Raw genomic sequence first — 21,392 nt, forward strand, 5'->3', positions numbered from 1 at the left:
TATCTTAAGTTAATAAAATGTATTTTACATGAGTTGAAGTTTGTTCACATTACAAACGTATATGGATACTACCTTTGTCTTTACTTTTGTCCATTATAGCAATCGACATGCTGTCAAGTAGGTGTTGGTTTGTTCAACGTCTTGAGATTATATCATGAAATGAAGTGCTTTTGAAGAAATGCCATTGAACTTAGTCATTTTGTGCATCATCAAATGAACTCTAATTTAGAGCTCACGAATGAATACCTTATGGAGGAATTGTGTGGGCTTAATCGTTTAGTAGAGTTAAGTAGGTATACTGATCATTGGTAAAAAGAAGATCAATCAATTTTAGTTTATATTATTCTTTCAGATATTTTGTTCTTCATATATAAGATTGGACAGCAGGATGTCCTTTTTTTCCCAAATTTATGTTTTCGGATTAAACACCCCTATATCAAAGGTTTAGGCACTAATTAAGGCGAATTGAGCAACAAAAAAGTCGAAGGTCACTAACCCGTGCCTTTAGACTCTACTGCGTTACTTTTCCCATATCCCTAAATTTGTAACTTTTTTAAATTTTTTTTCTGTCGAGGTAAATCATAAACCTATTTTTAAAATGCTTGTTGATTCTGGTCGGAAAATGGTTTTTTAATAAAATCAAATTCAAAATTTTCAATTAAAAAATGTTTTTTATACCTATTTTTTTTTTTCGATTTTCTTGTAACTTTATTCTTTTTTTGTAACTCTTGTTTTTTTCGTTTTATCAGATTTTTTCACAATAATTTTATTGGGTTTTGTGTATTGTATTCCGCCAAAAGAAGACTTAAAATACCGACGCACGTCCGCTTAAAATAAGTGGGATCCGCTTAAATTTAAGGTGAACTTAGGTATAGTCAGACTTTAGATTTAGTTGACGTTTATCATAAACTTATTTCAAACAGTCAGATAAGCTGTTGGTAATGCACTTGCATAGTGACCCAACAGTTGTAGGTTCGATCTCCAGTGGCTGCCAGTTTTTTTTTTTTAATTTAAATGTTTCCACGTAAAAATAAGATGATTTCCCACTTAAATTCAATGGATTTCTTTTAAATAAGAAATAAAGAAAATTTGTCAGCTTAATTTAATTTGGAATTTAATGCGGAATCCGCTTGTTTTTAGGTGGCCTTTTTACTCCGTTGAAACTGCAGTTTAACTTAATCTGAAGTAGAATTATAATATTTTGGTAATTTTTACAGAAAATATTTGATAACAGTCAGCAGTCAAAACAGAAAATAAGTCACAATTATTGTACTTCCACTTGACCTAAAACACGTGACCTAAATCCTGAGTAATAACCCAAGGTCGTTATAAAATAGTCAACTATATATTCTTTTTCTTGCAAACTTGCATTTAGGCCACTGCAAAAAGGACACGTCTCAGAAAAAATTGAAAAGTATTTTTTTCATTCGATTGTCACACAAATTGCAATACGTCTACTATACAAAATGAAACGTGCAAATATGCACTTTTGCTGTCCACGTGATTACCTCTATGGAAGTCAGTTCAAATCTCCCGCATCTGTCTCCTTGTATGTATATTTACATTTTATTTTTTTATATTATTTGATATGAAACGAAACGACACAACGTCAAAATGTTCTCAAAAAAAAAAAAAATAAATAAAATAAAAAGAGAAATATTTTCGTATCTCAATTTTAGTGTTTTCATTCTGGCATCCGATACAATTTTTATTCAAAGTGTATATCTGTGAACTTTCGCTTTGTTTGAATTGGCATTTTGTCTCATCATTTTTTTTTTTTTAATCTGAATAAAATAAGTTATATACACGAATGTGTTGCAAGTACTTGCTTTTATAGCAAAAGTTTGGAAATTTAAATATAATTAAATTAATAAAATAAATTATGATTAGTTTTTAAAGTATTTATGAAATAATTTAAGGACTAATCGTGTTTTATGGGATCGATTCTTTTCTGGGATAGAAACCAAAATCTAACTTAAAATAAAATTAAATATTTAAAAATACCACTAATACTGATTTAATTTTTTACGAATCAATACAATCACCCCTAAATATACTCACTATCCAATAAGTATAAGAAAAAAAAAATCATTCCAAGCTTTGTACACTGATGTGACCAACCACATCAATGATCCGATAAAAGTTGCAGTTCTTAAATTTTTTTTTTTTTTTTTTTTTTTTGATTTTTTGTTTATATTTTTCTCACGTACATAAATACAGTACAAAATAGGATGAAAAAAAATAATAATAAGAATTTAACAAAGAATAAAAATATCAGTTTGTTTGGATGTTGCCAATTTAAAATTTTTTATTTGTATTTATGTATTTTTATGTATAGTTAAGCGATAAAAAATAAAATTGGTATTTTATTACATTTTAAGTATAAATAATAAAATGTAAAAGAATAAATAAATGTTCTCCAGGTTATGTCAATAATATCAAATAAAAATAAAAACAAAGAATTGTAGGGATTGGAACATTGAACGCCTATCGAAGTAAAATTCGTTCTTTAAAAAAAATAAAATAAAATCTGAAATCAGATTGCCCTTCAAAACAAGTATGCAGTTTTGATTATAATAAGATGCATTTTTAGAAAAAAAATTTTCAAAATCGTTAGAGCCGTTTTTTAAAAAACTAATTTTTTATAAATAATTTTTTTGAAAAAAGTTTTAAAATAAAATTGGTATGCCATTTTGTAGAAATCACTAATCAACATCTAAAACCAAAATTTAAAAAAAATTCAATGTCCGGTTTTTGAAAATTTGATTTTTCAAAAAAAAATTTTCAAATTTTTTTTTAAATCCAAAAATTATTTTTTTCGATATTTTATTTTTGGCTTATACTTGAATCATGTAAATGCTTCTTTCGTTGAAATCGAATAAGCACTTTCGGAGATAATCGGATTTGAAAAAAAAAACGGTTGTATGGCAGGTACCGTTAATAATGATTTTCAAAAAACAAATGTTATTAAAAGATAGACCTTGTCTTTAAACTTATATTTGAATTTTTTAAACAAAATCGTTGGAGCCGTTTTTGAGAAATTTCAATTTTACTAAAATCGGTATATGACAAGTACCGTTATTTTTGGTCCAAAAAAATTAATTCCAAAAACCCCTCTGTAGAGTTGCCAAATAATGCTACATACCAAGTTTGACATCAATCGGTCCATCCGTTTAGGCTGTAGCTTCGTTTACAGACTGACAGACTGACAGACTGACAGACTGACAGACTAACAGACTGACAGACTGACAGACTGACAGACTGACAGACTGACAGACTGACAGACTGACAGACTGACAGACTGACAGACTGACAGACTGACAGACTGACAGACTGACAGACTGACAGACTGACAGACTAACAGACTGACAGACTGACAGACTGACAGACTGACAGACTGACAGACTGACAGACTGACAGACTGACAGACTGACAGACTGACAGACTGACAGACTGACAGACTGACAGACTGACAGACTGAGACTGACAGACGGACTTCCGGGACCCACTTTTTTGGCATTCTCTACCATCGTAATGCCATGAAAAAATGCTATCTCAACTTTTTTTTTTATACGAATGCATAACTTGATATATAGTACCTATATCGCAAGTAAAAATCGTAAATTCTTTAGTGTGAAACTGGTTTTATTAGTCTAGAAAAGACAGGAAAAGTGACACTGAAAACTTAATACTGGCCTTATATTAAAATAATAAAGTTATCAAACGTCTTGTATCAAAATGTCTCGATGAACTCCGGCTGCATTCACGAAAAATCGTGACTCATTTTCTTCTGTTCCGACTAAGCCTTTTAGCAGTGTGTTATAGATTGTAAATAAATATTAAAATTTAGCTTTTATAAATACAAAAATCTACCTAAGTTTATTTGAAAGATAAATTTAAGTAGGGGAAAGGTGCGAATAGTGAGAGAGTGCAAACAGTGAGAAAATCAATTTTTCTCTTTTCTGAAAGCAAGCACATTAACGCTAGTTTGGGTCAAAACGTTTATTTCCCCTTCTGCGTGTTTTAATTTTGCTCCGATTGAATTTATCAGAAAATATCAGTTAAACAAATTATACAATAGTTACTTAATTATTCTACGTTTTCGTTAATTTGTTTGTGTTTTATACGCCCGTCTCACTGTTCACCTTAAACTGTCTTACTGATCGCACCTCAAGCAAACAGTGAGAAGTTTTGACCTTTTCTACATTTAAGTTCATTCTTTAACTATAACTTTTTCTGAAACATTAAGATAAAAAATGTCTTAAATTGACTTCAAAGTTTGGTTAAGATAGCTTTGAAACATTCTTAAATCCAGCAATTTAAATGAAAAGTGTGTTACTGTTCGTTGTTCGTATCTTTCCCCTACCGAGCTATGAAGTATATCCATGTTAATATGTATGTTCCATAAAAAAGTATAAGAATAAAATAAAGTAATGATTTTAAGGGTCCAGAGTAAAAACGGTACAAGTCCACTTTCAGTAAAAAAGAAAAAAAACTAATGATGAAGTCTTGTAGTATTTACTGAACACCATGTGATGGCATCCTTATTCCTTACATTTAGAAAACAAATTTTGTGGAAATTTTGCATTTTTTAATTTAAGATTGTGCAGCTTGTACTGTTTGCTATATTAAATTGAAAAGTAATTAATCTACTTGCGAAATAAAGTTAAGTTTGTAAACGCTTTATTATTTTTTTTTCCACACTTCTGCCATTCTTTTAACAAGTTTATCTATCGATTTAAACAAATTCAACTGTCAACGACCAACCATTTGGAAAATAATTTTTTACTTAACATGTCATTTTATTCCTATTTACCCTATTAAATGATGGAATTAAAAAAAAAGCATATAACCTGTAAAATATTCTACCTTAACATTTTAAAAAGTTTTCTTCAATGAAGTGCGTTTGCGGGCGCTGTTCTCCTCCGTTTCGTTCAGCTGAAAAAAATTGAACTATTAGCTTCTATCCGCCTATTTGCAATTTATTCCATTACATTCAGTATATTTGCAACCTGGAAAACGTTAGCGTTCACCACCTTCCGTTAATTATATACGGAAATAAAATTATTCAAAGATGCATTTCACTGATAACTATAACTGGCCCCTAAGTAAGAAATAAAGAATACGGTTCTATCGCAGGTGCTGTTGATAACTGTTCAAAAAAAACAATTATTTCAAATGTATGCGTTAATTTCCATAGATGACACAAGAATTTTAAACAAAATCGTTGCAAGCATTTTATATAATTTCAAAACCAAGTTATTAATAGTTTTTTAGAACAAAAATTGAAAAAGACCTTCGACTAAAAGGTTATTATTGACAGTCGAAATTTTTTTGGACAATTTGGCTTTATAACAATAGAAAGTTAGTAAAAAAACAAAAATAGTTACCTATCTCATACAGGTTTTTTTTTAGGGTCCTTGATTTCGAAATATGATTTTTTTGAAAAATACCTATTTTTTAAGCGTTTTTTTAGTGTTTTTTATTTCTTAAGAATTTTACTTTTTTTCAAATTCAAACTTGCAATACTTATAGGCATCTTTTATGAGCAAGCATGTGCAAGAATTTGAAATGATATTTGACGAATTTTCGACAATTTTTTTACCATTTTATAGGATAATCGACGGGACTATATTTGTACAAGATTTCAATCATTTTCGTATTCAGAATTCAGAGATAACTTTTTAAAGATGATCTTTTTTTTTACACTTGATATCTTTTTGTTTAAATCACTGATAACATAACCTTTCATTTGATATATCACACATAACGGTATATGCACTATAAGTTGTATAATCTTAGCTTATATAATGTGTGAGGTTGGGGAAGGTAGAAGGTCTTTTGTCCTCTGACTTTCGTAAAAATTTACAGGAACCTTCCCCTTCTACAACAACAATGTTTCTAAAACATTTCTAACTTCTAAACAGAACATTTGTGAAATGGCTTTTAAATATTTCTTTGTCTTGAAATCACGTTGATTTACGAGTCCCTTTAATATCAGCATTTCGCTCCATAATTACAATTCATCAAAAGTCCAAATGCACGAACCATATATTTTTTTTTTTAGTCTTTGAATCGTTGGCATCATCATCTTAGCAAAAAAATGCCGGAAATATTCAAAATCCAAAATAAGGACGAACGTTCACCTACATATTAATCACCTACCACGATTGCCACTCAAGTAATATTTTGAAAAACAAAGGAAAACAAACTAATACAAATTTTGAATTGTCATAAAAATTTGACTCTCAAAACCAAGAGGAATCAGCAAAAACGTTTTGCTATTTCAATGACCACAAAAGTGGTATACTGAGCATTAACAACACAAATTGACCCTTTTGCAGATCAAATTCACCTCCTAAAAGTCAAATGATTAATAGTTCTAATAATTTACATTATAAATATAGAAAGTAGTATGCTTTCTCATTTTTCATAAACTTGAAGAACTCAGTCTTGGCTATCCAAGAAAGATACAGAACGATTCATAATATTAATTTTATCAAAGTGGCAACCGTTCTCATAATAAAGCCCAAGGGTGTACAATAAATATTCATAAATATTTCTTGCAAAATTCCATATTATTTTTTCTCCCACATTCGTTCTAGAGAAATACCATATTTCGAAAGTCCCGGAAAGCGGAAGCTTTAAGCCAAAATACGTGAATACATCAGGTGTTCATAAAAAAGTCAAACCTATGTGCTTGACTTGAATCGACCAAACGAAACTGGAAAAAAGAATTTCTTCTTTCCAAAACCCATCGCCATCATATCAATCTCATTCTACATTAGCATTGAACTTACCAGCCAGTAGTAGAAATACAGCCCTCAATCGTCATCGTTGTTGTCGTCATCGTCGTCATTGGTATTTTACCCTCTCAAAATCTATCGGAAGGATGATGGAACCATCATTAAATTTATGTACGTTCGATTACATGGCTGTTCGTTTCCATCCAATTTGGAAGGGCATTTGGTCAAGTGTGCTTCACAACAACATCGCCTGCTCCAGCCTCCAGTAACTGCCAAGAATTGTAAAGAGTCTACGTATACTTGTACTCATATGTGGACAAGAGGAAATGCAACGTATATATCTACAATAGATGAAAATCAGACGGCGAGAGTTGTGTCCGGGCTCTTCCTATATTTGGGAAGCATATATACAGACGATGCTATAGGAGTTAGTTTTCTGTAGGTGAATCTTGGCCAGAAATGAAAACTGATGTTTTTAGATATCGAAGTCGATATGTTTGTTGGACCACAGCACAGCAGCGTTGTAGTACATCCGCTCAACCTAATACCACCATCATCAGCAGCAGAAGCAGCCAGTAGTGCATCAAGTGTGTGCATTGTTTACCCACAGCCAGTCAGATCGATGCCAGTCAAGTAGTGCTATTGGAGATTAGATTGACGGGACATATGAAACATATCGACCGAGATCTACATATACATTGGGGGGCTCTCTTCTCTTGTATCTGGGACACAAGATTCATCGAGTATGTTTTAGACTTTAGACATATTTGGACATATACGACCAAAGTATTTTGTCCATAATGGTCATAAAGTGGGTAGAAGAACAATTTCTCATTACATACCTTGTTGTAATGAAAAAAAGGAACAACCTTTGATTGGCGCAAGACATAAAACATACATAAACTTAAGATGAAATAAAATGTCTTTCTGAATGAAATGACTAATGAGATACTACTAGACCGAGAGCCGGGAGCAGATTTCTTGCGTGAGAGGTAACCGATTCATATGAATGTCAGAGGTAGCGTGGGTCATGGTGATGACGAATACCTTAGTCTGCCTGCATTTATTTGGGCCGTTGTCGAGAAAAAGCGCATCAAAAGTACCATTTTTCTGAAAATCGATTTAGTGAGGGTAACCACTTAAAATTTATTGATAACCAACGCCACATACTCACTGATAACAAATATACCAATGGCAGACATTTTAAGTGTGGCCAAAGCCCCGGCAGACTGTCCCGAAAATGCGTTTTTTTTGGCGTTTTTAGACTTTGGGGTAACCACCTAAAATTAATCGCATCCTGTAGCGGTGGACTCTCTGATAACAAAAATACCCATGGCAGACATTTTGAGTGTGGCCAAACCCTCGGCAGACGGTTTTGAAAATGCAGTTTTTCTGAAAATTGATTTATTTAGGGTAACCACTTGAAATTAGTCGCATCCTGTAGCGGTGGACTCCCTGATAACAAAAATACCCATGGCAGACATTTTGAGTGTGGCCAAACCCTCGGCAGACGGTTTTGAAAATGCAGTTTTTCTGAAAATTGATTTATTTAGGGTAACCACTTAAAACTAGTCGCATCCTGTAGCGGTGGACTCCCTGATGACAAAAATACCCATGGCAGACATTTTAAGTGCGGCCAAACCCCCGGCAGACGCTCCCGAAAATGCAGTTTTTCTGAAAATTTATTTATTTTACTTTTTCACATAACTCGCGTATTATTGGACCTAGCAGAAAAAATTGAATAGCAATCTTAAAGATAATTGAATTTCCTACAGAATATGTTAAATAAGTTTTTTCGATTAAACCTTCGGTTTAAGAGTTAGGGTGGTTTTTTTGAAGCAAGTCAAAGGGTGATTTTCTTATTTTTGTCATATCTCTTTTATTTGAGCTTTTTTAAAAATTAATTTGAAGTAAAAGTTGTAGATCTTTTTATTACCTTCATTTATTACATTAACGGTTTTTCGATTTGACAGATCGTTTTCGATCTGTAGGAAAAAAACTTCAAAAAGTTTGCAATTTTTTATATAGGAAAAAGGTTCTGCATAGTACAGGGTAATTTGCAATAAATGTAACAAAAAACCTAGGCGTGTAGGTTGCACTCAGGCAAGAAAAAAATTGTATAGTTTTAGGCGGGGAGGGGTAAAAAGATAGCAAGGAAAAAGCTATATAAAAAATTGCAAACTTTTTGAAGTTTTTTTCCTACAGATCGAAAACGATCTGTCAAATCGAAAAACCGTTAATGTAATAAATGAAGGTAATAAAAAGATCTACAACTTTTACTTCAAATTAATTTTTAAAAAAGCTCAAATAAAAGAGATATGACAAAAATAAGAAAATCACCCTTTGACTTGCTTCAAAAAAACCACCCTAACTCTTAAACCGAAGGTTTAATCGAAAAAACTTATTTAACATATTCTGTAGGAAATTCAATTATCTTTAAGATTGCTATTCAATTTTTTCTGCTAGGTCCAATAATACGCGAGTTATGTGAAAAAGTAAAATAAATAAATTTTCAGAAAAACTGCATTTTCGGGAGCGTCTGCCGGGGGTTTGGCCGCACTTAAAATGTCTGCCATGGGTATTTTTGTCATCAGGGAGTCCACCGCTACAGGATGCGACTAGTTTTAAGTGGTTACCCTAAATAAATCAATTTTCAGAAAAACTGCATTTTCAAAACCGTCTGCCGAGGGTTTGGCCACACTCAAAATGTCTGCCATGGGTATTTTTGTTATCAGGGAGTCCACCGCTACAGGATGCGACTAATTTCAAGTGGTTACCCTAAATAAATCAATTTTCAGAAAAACTGCATTTTCAAAACCGTCTGCCGAGGGTTTGGCCACACTCAAAATGTCTGCCATGGGTATTTTTGTTATCAGAGAGTCCACCGCTACAGGATGCGATTAATTTTAGGTGGTTACCCCAAAGTCTAAAAACGCCAAAAAAAACGCATTTTCGGGACAGTCTGCCGGGGCTTTGGCCACACTTAAAATGTCTGCCATTGGTATATTTGTTATCAGTGAGTATGTGGCGTTGGTTATCAATAAATTTTAAGTGGTTACCCTCACTAAATCGATTTTCAGAAAAATGGTACTTTTGATGCGCTTTTTCTCGACAACGGCCCAAATAAATGCAGGCAGACTAAGGTATTCGTCATCACCATGACCCACGCTACCTCTGACATTCATATGAATCGGTTACCTCTCACGCAAGAAATCTGCTCCTGGCTCTTAGACTATACATACATATAATTAAAAATAATGACAAATATTTGAAGGTTCCTAATATATGAGGTATCTATACGGTGACCATCCGTCCCGGTTTACCAGAGACTGTCCCGTATTTCTACAGCTTGTCCCGGGTTTTTATTTAAGAAACCCGGGACGTATAAGTATCCCGTATTTTGTAATTTGTCCCGTGACTGTCCCGTATTTGGACAATCTCTGATTTTTTTATTCAATATTTTAAATACTTTTTACGGAAAACAAGAAAAGAGTGGCTGGAAATTAAAATTTTTCTAATTTTTCGGATAAAGCATCAAGCCTAGTACGCTGCTAAAGCAAAACGAACATTTTTCTAAGTCTCCAAAGGGAACAAACTTTAGCTGCAAGAAAAATTGCCTGGACAAATAAATGGGAGTGACAAACAATTGAAAAATCTCCATATATTCTGGCATAGATAAGAATTTCGCTGCGTACTGTGCAACGAAAAGCAAAATTTTGTGCTGGATTCGTATGAGAATTTTCGTTTCGCATCTAGAGTAGGCTTTAGTTTTTTTTTAATTTTCGTCAATTATAAAGTTCCAGCTTCTGTTTGTCAGGTTGCTACACCAGGTAAAATGTTTTCGAATAAAGAACAACTTATATGGAAGAGTAAAGAACCCATATAAGTTTCAAAACTTTTAAGGACATATTAAAAGCAGTGTTAAAAATCATACAATTTCCAAATCATTTAAAATAAAATTAAAATGTTAAAAAACAGCTCTCCCGATTTTGATTAAAAAAATATTTTCTTAGAAGTTTTCAACAGACATTATTATAAAACCATTTTCTTGATTTCCGATTTCGTAAACAACTCAAATGATTTCAACAAAAACGCTCCTATAACATGGTTTAGGAAATCTTGATATCAAAATAAGGACAAATTATGAAAACTCATTTAAAAAAATTTAAGTTTTTTTTTTGAAAAATCAATATTTTCAAAACGATCCAACGAATTTTTTATCTGTCCCGGGTTTCGCTTCCAGAAATATGGTCACCGTAGGTATCTAGTAATAATATAAATATGGGTCAAATCCATTTAATTTGTTGCAGATAAATTGTATTTTAAATCTGACTGCGGGAGTATTTTCCTGTCTGTACTTGACCTTATTTTGCTTAAATTTTATTCTCTTTCTTAAGAAGGTAAAGAGTTTAATATTTTTTCGAAAATTATGGTTTTGAGAATCTAGAAATTACTTCAAACAAGACAACCTTAATTATGAACAATATGGCTGTACGTGACGGTAGAATTGTAAAATTGGAAACCGACGAAGTTATTAATACCAGAGTTATGCGCCACAGATTTATGAATGAGGAATGTAGCAAAAAGTGAGAGCGTGTAGATTGGGACGCGACATAAAAAAAATTGTATGGAACGGGGGTGTCTATTTCTACCGGTTTACCCGGGAGCGCCAATTTTCTAAAAAATTGTCTTTATTTGAAACAAAAATATTAAAAATCAACCAAAAACTTGTTCTTGTATCTTGTTTTTAAATAAAGCTTTTTTAACTGACTGGTATTTGAAAAATTAACTTTCAAAAAAAAAATATAGGGTTTTCTTAAAAAAAGTAGTTTTGGTTTTTTTTTTTAATTAAGTTTTTTTTTTAATTTTTTTTTATTTTATTTTACTCACTGAACCGAATTACATCACATTTGAAACAAATGTTTTTTACAAAACTTTAAAAACGCTCGTAATAATAAAATCTATTTTGAAATTACCCCAAAAATATGAAAAATTAAAATATATAAAAAAAATTGAGGAAAATGTTACAAACAGTTAAAATAAGCATAACTCTAAAATAAGTACGAAATTACAATAAAAAATGTGGAAAACTAAAATATTTAAAATAGAGCTCCTAGAAAAAAATGAATGTGACTTTTAGTTTACAAACTGACCCCATATACCTACATAAAGTTTAATATAAATTTATTTTGAAAATTTTAATAAACGCTCAAAATAAGAAAAACTTTAAAATTAGTATGAATATTTCCCTAAATATGAATAATTAAATATTTCAAAAACTAGAAAGAAACTAATATTATTTTTGAGCTTACTGAACCCAAATCTGCAAAATTTGATATAAATCTTTCTGGAAAGGAGAATGGGCAAATTTGTATGGAACATGGACGTTTCGCGGCCATCAATGAAATTGTTATTTTATGATGTTATTAAGTCTTACATATGTTTTGCAGAAGTTTTATCCTTGTGACGTACTTCAGAAACGGATAAAATGCATTTTTGCATTTAACACTTTATGCAGATTGTATATTTGTAGTAACTTTAATATGTATTTTAAGTGCAAAATATGATACTCTGTCATTTTCCCTGATTCTGGAGACCTTAATCTTGAATATCCAACCAGTAGAACCATAACCATAAGCTTTTTTAAACAACAGTTTCAAAACTATTTTGAAAGTTTTGTTGTTCAATTTTTTGTTTGAAAAATTGTCGAACAAAAACAAAAGTGGTTGGCTTTAAAATTATGTATTATGAGTTCTATTGGTCGGATTTTCAAGATCAATGTCTTCAGGGCCAGGGAAAATGACAGAGCTTCATATTATATATTTAAAATAAAAATATAATTCAATTTTCCCTTCACACATTAAACGATGCAGCAACAATACTAATATTGCAATATCTTGCATTCTTAAAGCAATACAGCGAAACTTCCAATGTAAAAGTTTTTCCTAAGCTATAGCTCTTTCATTTGATACCAATTTCATTAATGGCCGCTCAACGTACAAAATGCCCATTCTCCTTTTAAAAAGTTGAAAATTGTTGGCCAGTGTAATTTTTCAAAAGCTATTCTATTAAACAGCTCTATTTAAAACATAATTAAAGATAGTTTTTGGCTTTGCAAAAAGTACAGCACGTTATTGTTCGCATAACCGTTGATTTTTAATAACTTTTTTTCCAAAGTAAGTCGATTTTTTAGAAAATAGCCCCTCCCGACCCAGAAACCAAGTTTTATAGCTTTGGTGTTCATAGCTATGGTTTTTTCATAGCTTCTGTTTTTCATAACTTGAGGTTTTCATAACTCCGGTTTTTCATAATTTTGTAGCGCATAACTCTGATACCTATTTATAACTCCGTTACTATTTCATAAATTATTCTTTTGTAAGATTTAATTCATCAATAAAACACAAGTAAAAAGGAAACGGCGGAATACACATTATTTTGAAAATTTTTACTTTAACTTGTGTTAATGAAATTAGATATGAATAATACAATGCTCACAAAAAGTGAAGTTTCAAAGAAAAGAGAGCAGTTTTTCAGTATAAAAGCAGTGAAATCTTTAAGGGCCTTACTAATAATCAAATTTAAAGCTCGCTTTAATTTTTACCTTAATTCTAAATATTTCACAGTACCAAAAACCAATTAAATAGGCAGGTTAAAGGCTAACTCTTGGTTAAATTTTATAGTTGAGTTTCCCAACTATAAATTCTAATCGAGCATTAGCCTTTAACTTGACAATTAAATTGGTTTTTGGAATTGCGAAAAATGTAGAATTAAGGTAAAAATTAAAGTCGGCTTTAAATTTGATTATTGGTAGGGCCCTAAGAGTATATAGAACTATTTTAATTTTCTACCTATTCCCTTGATTGCTTCATGTTCATCGTCGAAATTTTTTACCAACAACGATAGAATTTTCGTTGTCCGCTAACTACTTTGATAGTCTATTTATTTTATGAATGAGTCCAGAAAAAAGCTTAGCGCTGATTCAGGGATTGGCGAACTTTTTAAAATTCAGTTAAATTCGGATGTTAGAGGATAGATTAAATATTCCTTGGGGTGTTAAAGAACCCTCCCCCCCACAGGTGGCTTTGTATAATTGTTCATTTGCGGAAACTTTTGAGTTACATATTGAGAAAGCTGATGAGGTAGCCTCCAAGATCAGATGCCTGTAAACCATAAACCGATCAGGTTAACAGATCCAAGATCCTATACATTTATGTATAGTTTTTAAAAAATCTTACTTCTCATACCTTCATACCTACATATGTACAATATATAAGTCAAAATACTATTATATTATTATAAACAGTCCAACCAAAAACTCAAAGTGCGCAAAACTAAATTCAAAATATAATTAATCTCCATAATTCAAAAATTATAATTTGGTCATTCAATCTCATTCAACTAAAATTCATAACTAAAACCACTTTTGTGGTAACAATAACAGCAATTTAATGAAAGATTTTTCAATTCCTAACAGCAACTGTTGGTGTGCAATTTACCTCTGAAATAATATTCAAAAAAGCGAAATAAACGAATAAATGCATCTATATGCAAATATGCTACTCTTTGGACATCGAAAACGAATCCGATTGTGGAAAGTGTTATCATGGTGTTGCCCTGAAGGCCAATCTAACCATTTTATTGGTGGAAAACGCGCAAAACATTTTGTGTGTTGCAATTGCAATATTTGTAGAAGTATAGACAATGAACGATACCTATATCAGACAGAGACTTGCCTCTTGCATGTGAATTCACCACATACAAAGTCTCTGACTAGTGCAAGTACCACCATGATGGTATCAGAGCTGAAATTCAAATATATTTAAAATGACTTGAAGTTCCGATGATTTTGCGAAAATTTTTAAAAATGTCTTTGGCCAGGAACAAGAACTTACTTTCAATCGGAACAAGATTTGTGGTCATATCTATTGGTTTAAAAACACCGGCACATAGTTGCCAGATATATTTTGACGAAACTAGTAATCGAGATGTAAAATCCCGGACTTTCCCGGACAAATAAGGACACAAAAAAGAGTACAAAACTAGGACAAAAGGAATGCATAGTTTTATAAAAACAAAAAAAAGCGGAACAATCTTTTCAAAATTTAACTAAAAATCACATCTTTAACCCTTGTTCCCGTAGCATTTTTTTCTTATTTTTTTCACAAAAAAAAAAAAAATAAAAGTAAAAATTTTAGCTAATATTACAAAAGTTGGAATGTAGTTACAGTAAAAAATTTAAAATTCCATTAAAATCCAATTGCTCAAAATTTTAAACGATTTAGAGCCAATTTTTCAATCTTCTGATAAAAGGTCAGTTAACTGTTCGACGAATAAAGTTATTAGGCTCATAAACAATCGGATAAAAACATTGAATTTTTACAATCAAGAATAATATATTCTACAGAATAAAGCTAGAATTACATCGAAACACAAAGTGAAAAAAAGTTTAAAAAGTAAACAAAAGTACAAAAAAACAAAAACATTGATGTGACATTTAAAAATTTAAATTATTTGAAAACTAAGTCAGCTATTACATGAAGCCTCAAGAGGCGCGCCTCTTTTCAAAACTAATGAGTGCAAAAGAGAAAGAAGATAAAACAAAAAATTATCCGACCGGAGAGTCGTGGGCCAAAATTCTGAGACTCTTTTTTGACGTTTCTTTTTCCACTCTTTCTTTTTTTAACATTCCCTTTCATTTCTGTTTGCTTCTTGGTGGAATACAACAACAACAATACTTAAATCAAAAGAGAAATGTCAAATTTGAGTCTTTGACTCAAGAGGCATCGTGTAATAGTACGCGCCTCACAGAATGATTATCAAAAGAAAATTCGAAAAAAGAGTCAAGCCTCTTGAGGCTTCATGTAATAGCTGACTAAGAAACTTTTTTCACTTTGTGTTTCTATGTAGTTCAGGCTTAACAAAAAAAAAATTGTCAAATTTAAAAATATTTAAAATAAAACGTCATTTTTATTCATGATTGTTTTTGTTTTCTTGTGTTCCACTGTATTTTTTTCAAAATTCTTTCAAAACAGCTTTGACAACTGACACAATATTTTTGTTGAGTTTATTCCTTAGAATAATTTTTATTCGTCTCTGAAAGAAGCAGATAGTTTTATTCTAAGGAATAAGCTATATCTGCTTGTTGAAAAATTGATTTTTTCTCTATTTTTTCTAAATGACTGTTTAACTGACTATTGAAAAATTGGCCCTTAGTTAAATGCTAATAGAATTTTTAGTAAGTTACTATTTAAGTTTTGAAATGGTCTTTTTGACTTAGCAACTTACTTACGCGGCCTTATATTTTTCTTAAACGTTTAAAATTTTGCTACTTGAGTCTTACAATAAGGTACCTACTGTAATAGATAATAAAATTTAAATAAAACTCAGGCTTCAAAAGAGTACAATCCCGGACAATTGATAGAAACTATCCCGGACGTCCCCCACACAGCCAAAAAAGAGTACATGTCCGGGAAAACCCGGACGCATGGCAACCCTACCGGCACACAAAATAAAAAAAGTGTCATGTACCAGGAACCAGACCTATCATTCTATATGTTTTTAGGCACGCTGAATCCGAATTTCAAGTCCGTTTGGCCCTGTCACCCTCCAGTTTTGAGCTGTGACTGCATTTTGTTTGGATTTTTATGACATTTTTGGAGTTTTTGCATTTTTCTCAAAACTGAAGGGTGTTCGGGCAAAACAGACTTGAAATTCGAATTCAGCGGGTCCAAAAACATATAGAAAGATAGGTCTGGTTCCTGGTACATGGAACTTTTTTTTTTTGTGTGCCGGGGATGAAAGCGACATTTCGCGACAGTGAAAGCAAACCAAAAAAAAAGTTGTATGTACCAGGAACAAGACCTATCGTTCTATATGTTTTTGGACCCTCTGAATACGAATTTCAAGTCCGTTTTGCCCGGTCACCCTCCAGTTTTGAGAAAAATGTAAAAAAGACCCCAAAAAAGGCAAAAAACTTCCTTTTTTTGAGTTTTTTGCACACAATCTGAAATGATTAAAAACAATAGGTTTGGCTGGCTTCCAAATTTGTAGCTTTTTAATTTTATTTTTTCAATTCCACAAATTTGGTTTATATAGCCTCAACAGTTTTTTTGTTATTTATAATTCCGCTAATATAAGATTGAAGTTAGCGGACGAAAATAGTAATTGTTTTTTTTTGTGTATGTCCAAAATTGTAGCTACATAGTTAAATGATGATTTGTTGCGCAAAAATTAATATTGTAGCTCAACCCATTCAACTCAAAGTTTAAGAAGTGCAATTCCGGTTTGATGAGGCCAGTGGAGACATTTTTAAAAATAACTTTTTTAAGTTTTTTCTTTTGTTAGTAATTAAAAATTTTGATGCCAACTCCAATTAACTAGCTGCAAAATTGCAGTTTTCATAAAAATTTTTGCTCTACATTCGTGTAGTGCGGCTGTAGAAAAAATTTCTGTATTTGATGGTAAGTCCATTTGAACTGGCGGGTAAACTGATTAGCATTCCTTGAAACGCAAGTATTACGGTTTAATTGTTTAAGGGGAGTAATGCAAGTAGCTATTTTTTTCAGAGCATTGTTTTTAAAAATTAAATGCACGACTGGGTCGCACGTGCTTGCTCTTATGGTGAAAATAACTCCAATGTTAATTAAACACCGTTTTAAATGATCTTTTACACAAAACAAAGTTAGTTAGGAATTTTTGGAAATTTTTTGAAATGAAAATCGTTAGAGCGGTTTTTTTTATAATTTTTTGTATACAAAATTTCTAATATTTTTTCAAAAAAAAAGTTTATAGGTATGCCATTTTAAAGAAAATACTGTAGAACGATAGGGAGTTTTGTGAATGTAAAGATATTTGAGAACTCTTACTACTGTACGAGTTCGAAAGAAAATTCATTGCTAGGTTGTTTGAACTTTTCTGTTTTCCTCTAGAGATGTTAAAGAAGAAGTTCGATATTGTGGGCTTTTGGAGAACTATTTTTTAACCAAACTGATTAAGCTTCCTACGATTACTGAAGTGATTTCTGAATTATGGTGCCAAAAAATAATTTTATCTTGTCACAAAACTCTTTATTCCAAAGAAAAATTACTTTAAAACAACTTCTGACTAATCTACATCATATTCATTTTGAGTAGAATAATCATGTATTTTTTAAAGAAATCTGAACTCTCTTTCCGCAGAGTTCCAAAATATAAAAAAGAGTTCATAATAATTGTATGTACAAATATGATGTATGAAATAACTTCTCATTCTCACGTCACGTTTTGTTCGTGACTAATCTTTATTGATATTTAAACACAACCTTTCCGGTCGTCGCTCTTTTTTTCTTGCCACCTGATTTAACAAAACACGTTTAAACCTTTGTACTTACCTTGTCACTACTGACGTGTAGATATGAGAAACACAAACTCAACTGAACTCCAAAAAATTATTACATCACACGAAAATATCTATATACAGTGTATGCATACGCTGAAGATGTCAATGTCAAGGTTGTCGTCTCCAACAAAGTGAAACCTTCAACATTAACTGGCCTGACCGGCCGGCCGGTGCGGTGGACTACCAGCGGCGATATAATCTCTCAACCCACATGCAACAAAACCAACAATTGCTGAATGAAATTGTTAATGCACATGTAACTGTTGGCAGCATTGTTGATGATTACCTTTGGCATGAGTGTGTGCTTGGCCGGTGTGCACTTCTGCGTGGGCAAGACGAACAGTATTTTGTTCAGAAACAAACCCGATTTGCATGCTAAACAAGCATCACAAGTATTCAGTCTTTTCAGCTTGTAGAAGCCGATAGAGTAGACGTAGTTACATGTTTTTTCGACTCATCGTAGTTGAATGTAGCTTGCCTAATGGCGTGCGTTTTTATTATAGCTTCCGATTGACAGTAGCGAATATCTGCGATGGATGATTGACATTAACTTAGGTATGATGGTCAAGCTGGCGTTTCACATGTTCCCATGTTGAAAACATGACTGGTCGGTGAACGATGGATGGCATTTGGGAATAGGTATTCATTAAAAGTGATAGTGAAAATTGGATGGAGAGTACCTATTGCTATTTATGACACCTTCGACAAATCAGAGTTGTGTACACAATATCTTTGGCGTTCCATGCATATTAATGTTTATAATAGAAAAAAGTTTAAATCTACGATAATTAGATTGATAATTTGGCATTTTGTTTAAATTGGCACAATGTTGTAGAGGGGATCGGGTCAAAATTCTGGCTTCAAAATTCTGCTTTTCAAAATTCTGCTTTTTCAGCGAAAATTCTGTTTTTCAAAATTCTGCTTTTTTTCTATTCTGTTTTTCAAAATTCTGCTTTTTAAAATTCTGCTTTTCAAAATTCTGCCAGCATTATATTTGAACAAAAAAATTCTGCTAATTCTGTTTTTTTTTTTATAGCATATGCGCTGGCTAAAGAAAAATACACCTCATTAATGTAATTCAACATTGGTACTTTCCTAAATTTTTTTATTTAAGTGTCGCAAATATTTTTTGAAATGCATATACTGACTTTCTTTCAAATAAAATATGTATACTAATTGGAACCGATGTTGTATATTCCTTTTCTTATTCAAATTTTTGAATATTCATCTTTTGATAAATTAATAAATTTTTAGTTATTTTCGGAAATGTTTAATATTAAAAACCTTTTCTTAATATTTTCAAATTTATTCATTTATAAAACAAAAATTAATTCGCATTTAAAAAATGACAAATTATGTAGGTAAGTAATCAAATAAGCAGATAATTTTTCAAAAAGATGATTTTACAGAATTCTGCAAAAAATTAAAAAAGGGTTTGGAAAATGTAAAAAAGCACGCGCTTTTTAACATTTTCCAAACCCTTTTTTAATTTTTTGCAGAATTTTGAAAAGCAGAATTATGAAAAGCAGAATTCTGAAAAACAGAATTTTCAAAAACAGAATTTTGAAAAGCAGAATTTTGAAAGCAGAATTTTGTAAAGCAGAATTTTGAAAGCAGAATTTTGACAAAAGAATTTTGACCCCGGCAGAATTTTGACCCCAACCCGTTGTAGAGAAATCATTTATACACTGAGAAAAAAAAATACTTAATATCAACGAAAACCATTTATCATTAAAATATTTTTCGGAATGATTTTACGTTGAAGACGATCATAAAAAGCTGCATCCACATTATGTTGATCGACACTTTTTTTAATTGTTTACCAGCACCCTGCTCTTGCACGCTCTCAGTTGAGTGTGGATGTGTTTTTAGCCGTGCTTTATCTATTCATGTCTGGATCAATTTAAAAAGTAAAACAAAAACAACACACGAACATTCTTTCTATTATCTATGTATCATATATATAAATCAACAAAATCTTAAAATTAAAGTTTTTTTCAACTTTGAAAAATAAAACACCAAATTAAAAATTAAATTTAAAGAAAAGAAAAAAAAAACTAGGAGCCACTGGGGGTCGATCCTATCATCAGGCTATCACACTATTTAGTGTGATAATCTGTAACTTAGTCTGATGGCTGAAATAAAAATTTAAATATTTGTACGTTGTTTCAACATTAATTTAAAGCAGGGTTGTAAAAAATCCTTTTTTTTTCAATGCATTTGTTTTCCATTACAAATTAAAAAAAATATATTTATTGCAAATAAAAAAAATGCATTAAAAAAAATAAAAATATTTTGCAATAAAAAAACAATCTTATTGCAACTAAAAATATTTGCATTGAAATTAAAAATTTTATTTCAGATAAAAATATTTTGCATTGAAAAAAAAATACTGCAAATAAAAATTTTCTGAACGAAAAAAAAATTCAATGCAAAATGTGTGCATTAGATATTTTTTTTTTTAATATTCGTCTAATTTCTTACGATTTTGACTGTTCGGCCATACATAAGCTGTGTCAACTATAACATTGAACCTAATGTAAGGCCAAATAGTTTACAATGCATGAAGATAACGGTACAATTTTTTTTATTGAAAGGAAACTTCTTGGACTGTTAAAACAACGAATTCGAAGAAAATTGTTTTACAACGTGTTTTAAAATCATTGACCGTAGAAAGATATTCTTAGAAATAGGGTTTTACAGAACAAAAAGTTTACAGAAAAAAACAACAAAAGAGGGTGTCCTGTAATAAGATAAGGAAAAAAGAGATGATTTTTTTTCTAAGAAATAAAATGTTCTACAGTAAGTCTCTATCTACAAATGAGGCGCTCAGCTCCAAAACGGCCAAACCCACATTTTCACACAGATCGAACCGCAATAAAACAGTTTATAATATAAAAATACATTCCCATTAAATTATAATAATTAGGGTTAAAATTAGAGCCAAAAACTCTTGTCACTCTAGTGGAAGCCATTTTGGCTTCACAGACAAAATTGCCTAAACTAGGTATAACAAATAATGTATTTTTAGAATATAAAAAATATCAGACCTTAGCCCAATAGTATAGCCAATACTCCTAACTAAAAAAAATTACAATTTAAGAATTAAATTATATTTTTTATAACTATTAAAAGCCATTAAAAAAGAAACTCTGTTCTGAAAATATGATTTTCTTTAAACCCGTTTTTCTCAAAACGGGTTAGGCCGTTTTGGCGCTGTGCGCCTCAAAAATGTAGGTCTCATTTTTCGATGATAAACGAAAACGCTTA

At 31.2% G+C, this 21,392-nt stretch overlaps 1 protein-coding gene across 1 annotated transcript in view; it reads left to right on the forward strand.

Moving 5' to 3' along the window:
- LOC129917215 (serine-rich adhesin for platelets) overlaps positions 1-21,392 on the forward strand; it is a 94,072-nt gene that overhangs the window by 37,725 nt on the left and 34,955 nt on the right. The gene's annotated exons all lie outside the window — the stretch shown is intronic.

This window comes from Episyrphus balteatus, chromosome 3 (genome assembly GCF_945859705.1).
Source record: "Episyrphus balteatus chromosome 3, idEpiBalt1.1, whole genome shotgun sequence".
Taxonomy (NCBI): domain Eukaryota; kingdom Metazoa; phylum Arthropoda; class Insecta; order Diptera; family Syrphidae; genus Episyrphus; species Episyrphus balteatus.